Here is a 5,590-nt window from a genome sequence, read left to right on the forward strand (position 1 = left end):
TTTCAGGTCGGCCCCACCACCATAGGGTGATGGTATGATTTTTTGATGCATTGGGGGATAATGCATCCTCTTTTTGCTGGGGGTGGGGTAACCTGATGTACTTTGCAGTATACATTTGTTAAATTTTATTTAAAGTAATTATGACTTTCATGGTTGTTGCATTTTGAACTTTTTGCATGAATTTTGAATGAAAAAGGGTATTTGTGAACTTGAAAATGGATTAATTTGAAATTGACCCCTCCGAAAGTTTATTGAGTATTTCAGGTTGTAATGAATTGACATGTATGGTTCTTTTTGTGACATCATAGATATTAGAGTGTGGATGAATTGAGTGTTCAAATCCTTATGCCATTGTGAATGTGAAAACTTCTTGTGTTCATTGTTAGCATATGTGGATCCAGAACTTGCCTGGTAGGTCGTGCTATATTGCTTAGGATAGTCGGTTGTGAAGTGATCATAGGCTTTCCTTCTAAATAGTCACGTCAGCCTTAAAAATCCCAAAACCTGTTCTATATGAATATCACTAGTTCCCACGTTGAGCCTTTGACTTTTTCTCTTGATTAGCTGTAACAAACCTTTTCCCCACTTCATGAAGTCATTCCATCTTTACACCCATTCCCTCCTTAACACTACTAGAGAAAAGAGGCAAATCGCTTAAAGCTGGGTGTGTGTGACTTGCATAGTCAAGAACTTGATGTGATAGCGGATTAAATTTGAGAATAGTATAATTTTTTTTTTTTGCATATATATATATACACACACACACACACACACACACACACACATACATGTATATAGTTTTCTAATAATAATAATAATAATAATATTGTCTCATAAAAAGATGGTAAATTCCAGTAAGAGTAAAATCACATCTTAGTCATGAGTTGAAGAATGAATAGATTGGGCATGAGAAGAAAGGTCAAAATCTGTAGTGTCGAGGAGGATGAGTCACTAATTCCCAAATGAGTATCCTACCCGTCCCCGAGCCTACATTACAACTCAAGAACAAGTCCTATAGTGATCACAACTGAACCATCCGAAAGTGTTAGGCATTGAAATTAAAGGCAAGCATATGGTATCTGCACTTGTAAATCATGAACTTCTTTGTGAGCGCGAGTGCTTTCTATTCTCATCCATCCTTGTCCCGATTCTTATTGTAAAATTGTGCGTGGGACATTCTCTAATCTAAGTGAGGGCATAATGGTGAATACTCGCACGCATAAATGCTTCTAATAATGTGATGTCATCGATTAAAGCGTCATTGTCAATTCTAATAAGTTTGTTTTGAAAGAACCCTATTTGGGAATGAGGAAAGAGGGAGTTGATTTGAAAAATGCACATGCCGGTAGCGATGAGCAAGCACCATTGTAGTCACTTTTACTTTATTTTTAGCATAGTTGTAATTTTATTTTGTGGTTGTTTTGTCTGACTTGCTTGAGGACAAGCAAAGATCCTAAGTTGGGGGTATTGATATGCCGCAGATTTGTGGCACATTCGACGCCTTTTTACTATGAATTTTAGTTGTTTTCAAGTAAGTCTGGTTCTCGTTAATATGTTTTGTTGTGTTTTAGGAAAACAATGGCCCAAAATCAAAAAGCAAAGAACAAAAGAAAAATTGGCCAGAAATGAAAAATCGACGTTCCGTCGATCAGCTGACGAACCGTCATTTGAAGCGTCGATAAGCTCGATTTTCTAGTGATGACAAAGTTGAAGACGACTAAGGACAGAGGCATCGACGAAGCGTCGAACTGGTCGACGATTCGTCGTTTGTGTCGTAAAGCGGGATCTCTCACCAAGAGGAGAGAAAGACAAAATACTCGATGGAGCGTCGAACTGGTCGACGACACCGTCGAATGGAACACATGACTGAAGGTACAAAGGACAGATAAATCGACGAATCGTCGAACGATCGACGGTCCGTCGATCTTGCTACCGGGGCTGATGTGCATTTTTTGGAGCCTATTTAAAGAACATTTAGGTTATTTTTAGCAACAGATTTTTATTGTAACCACGTGAACAAAGTTCCATTGGTGGGTGAGCATTGAATACTCCCCTTTTAGATCTTAGTGAAGACAACTAGATTCCATTATCCATCATCTTTATTACACTTTGTAAGCTTTATGTCTCATTTATTGCTTACTACTTTTGAGACCATAATGTGTGAGTAGTTTCTTTAATCAGAGTTGTGGACCCAAAATGATGGGTGCTATGTAATGGGTGTCTAACATTGTATATATATATATATATATATATATATATATATATATATATATATATATATATATATATATATATATATAATGGGTTGTGATGTGTTTTATTATTTCTCATATTCATTGTTCATTAGTAGTTGCAAACACCTGTTCATGCACAAACCCTAGTTTATTTGGAAAGATGAACTAGGGTGTGATTTGAAATAATATAACAAGGACTCGAGGCGCTAACCCTCGTTTAATGAACTCACTTAGGGATAAGATGAGTTTTACTTGGCATATTTAATTGGTCTTACTTGCAACTTTTCCACATTTGGGAAAATCATGAAAAGAAATACTTTCTAACTATTGAAAAATATTAGAAAGTGCATTAGAGATTAAGTGCATACATAACTCCGACCCATTAGAAATATATCATGTTGACACCCATAGCATAACATCTAATCATCGCGGGGACACAACTTTGGTTCTCCAAATCCAAACAAATTCCAAACTTTTCAAAATATCAAATATAAACCAAATCTCTTTTCAAAACATTCGGAATAGGATTAATGCCTTTAAAGACTAGTGTCGCATACAATTAGTACCCTTTTCTCTCCATATTCCCTGTGGGATTCGACCCCAACCTTGTTTGGATTACTATATTTGACAACGTCCGCTTTACGCCATTAATAGGTGTAATTTGAGCGTATCAACCTACTAGATGAATTATTTGGTGCTATAGTGTTCTCCAAGATCGATTTAAGAGCTGGTTATCACCAAGTGAGAATGAAAGCTGGGGAAGAATACAAGACTGCATTCAGAACTCACTATGGTTTATGGGAATTTAGAGTCATGCCTTTTGGTTTGACAAATGCTCCTGCCACCTTTCAATCCTTAATGAATTCTGTATTTAAGGACCAGTTAAGAAAATATATATTAGTATTCTTTGATGATATACTAATATATAGTAGAACAATGGAGGAACACTTGAATCATTTGGATACTGTATTGAAACTTTTGCAACAGAACCAGTAATTTGCCAAACAAAGCAAGTATGAGTTTGGGCAGTCCCAGATTGAGTACTTGGGGCATATAATCAATGGTGAAGGGGTAAACACTGATCAAGCAAAGGCAGTTGCTATGGTAGAATGGCCTCACCCAAGAACAATCAAAGAACTAAGAGGATTCTTGGGGTTAACTGGGTGCTACAGAAAATTTGTGAGAGGTTATGCTGAAATAAGCAAATCCCTAACCAACTTACTGAAGAAAGGTGAATTTCAGTGGAACCAAGAAGCTGACATAGCCTTCAATCAATTGAAAGTAGCAATGACCAGCACCCCAGTACTTGCATTGCCTGATTTCAATAAACCTTTTATATTGGAAGTTGATGCATGCAATACTGGCATTGGAGCTGTTTTGATGCAAGACAAAAGACCTTTAGCTTTTGTGAGTCAAACCCTGAGTAAAAGGCATCAGGGCATGTCAACTTATGAAAAAGAGTTGATTGCATTACTACAAGCTGTGGATAAGTGGAGACATTATCTTCATCCCCACTATTTTATAATCAAGACTGATCACTTTAGCTTGAAATTCTTAAAGCATCAGAGGATCACAACTTCTTTGCAACATAAGGGTTTGACCAAATTGATGGGATTGAGTTTTGGAATCCACTATAAGAAGGGGGTGGACAATGTAGTAGCTGATGCTTTATCTAGAAAGGTTGATTACCAAGTTGAACAACCAGAAGCACAATGATTACTGATATCACAAATGCAACCTAAGTGGATTGAAGAAATTCTAGAAAGCTACAAAGGTGATCCAGAGGTGTTATAAGCTATCACTACTTTGAGTAATACTACTGATCCTGACTCAAACATAACCATACAGCAAGGGATACTAAGACACAAAAACAAGGCTTGGGTGGGTAAAAATGGACAACTCAGACAACAATTGGTTCAAACAATACATAGATCAGGACTAGGTGGTTATTCAGGAGTTTGGGCTACATATCAGAGGCTGAAAGCAGTATTCTACTGGCCAGCTATGATAGAATAAATTAAACAGCTGGTGCAAGAGTGTGATACTTGTCAGAGATGCAAAGATGAACAGGTAGCTTATCCTAGACTGCTTCAACCACTGTCTATTCCTTAGAGGGCTTGGGAGCATATTTCCATGGATTTTATTAAAAGTTTACCCAAGTCAGAAGGAAACGATACTATTTTGGTGATAATTGATAGGTACAGTAAGTATGCACACTTCATTTCTATCTCACATCCTTTTACTGCTTCTTCTGTAGCCAGATTGTTCTTGGACAATATATACAAACTTCATGGACTTCCAAAAAGCATAGTGTCAGACAGAGATAAGGTATTTATTAGTTACTTTTGGAAGGAACTGTTCAAACTCTTGCAAGTTCAATTGTTATATAGCTCTGCCTATCACCCACAGACTGATGGGCAAACCGAGAGGCTTAATAGATGTTTGGAGAATTATTTAAGATGCATGACTGGGCATAGGCCTAAATATTGGAACAAATGGTTGTCATTAGCTGAATTTTGGTACAATAGCAACTACTATACCACTCTGAAAATAACTCCTTTCAAGGTAGTATATGGATATGATCCTCCACAGTTATCTTTTGAACTCATTGCTCAATCCAAGGTTGATGCTGTGGACCAGATTCTCAGAGAAAGACAGATCATGGGTAAAGTACTGAAGGAAAATCTAACTAAAGCTCAAAATAGAATAAAGATGAATGCTGAAAAAAGAAGGACTAAGAGGGAATTTGAAGAAGGAGATTGGGTATTTCTCAAACTACAACTATACAGACAGACTTCTATTGCTATAAGGAAAAGTCTCAAACTAGATTCCAAGTTCTATGGACCTTATAAGGTTATTCAGAAGATTGGACCAGTGGCATACAAATTAGCACTTCCCACAACTAATAGAATTCACCCTGTTTTTCACATATCTCAACTGAAGAAGAAAATTGGAAATCATATAATTCCTGCAGTTGATCCTCCTATCTGTTCTTCTGAAGGGCAACCTTTGGTGGAACCTATTGCTATGCTAGACAGAAGAATGATCAAGAAGGGCAATAGAGCAATCACTCAAATTCTGGTACAAATGGGCCAACTTAATGCTAGAAGAAGCAACTTGGGAGGATTACCACTTTATCAAGTCTCAAGTTCCAGCAATAGCAACCATTTGAAGACAAGGCTCATTTTGAGAAGGGTGGATTTTCACAAATGTGTATTGTGACCAATTAAGTAGTTTTGTAGCTTGCTTCAGTACTCATCTTTAATTGTAAAATTTGATAACAGCGTGTGGTTTACTTTCATGGATTTTGCAGCATGGAAACATATGTATGTGTATTTGCAACAGTTAGGACGAAT

Source organism: Lycium barbarum, chromosome 8 (genome assembly GCF_019175385.1).
Source record: "Lycium barbarum isolate Lr01 chromosome 8, ASM1917538v2, whole genome shotgun sequence".
Taxonomy (NCBI): domain Eukaryota; kingdom Viridiplantae; phylum Streptophyta; class Magnoliopsida; order Solanales; family Solanaceae; genus Lycium; species Lycium barbarum.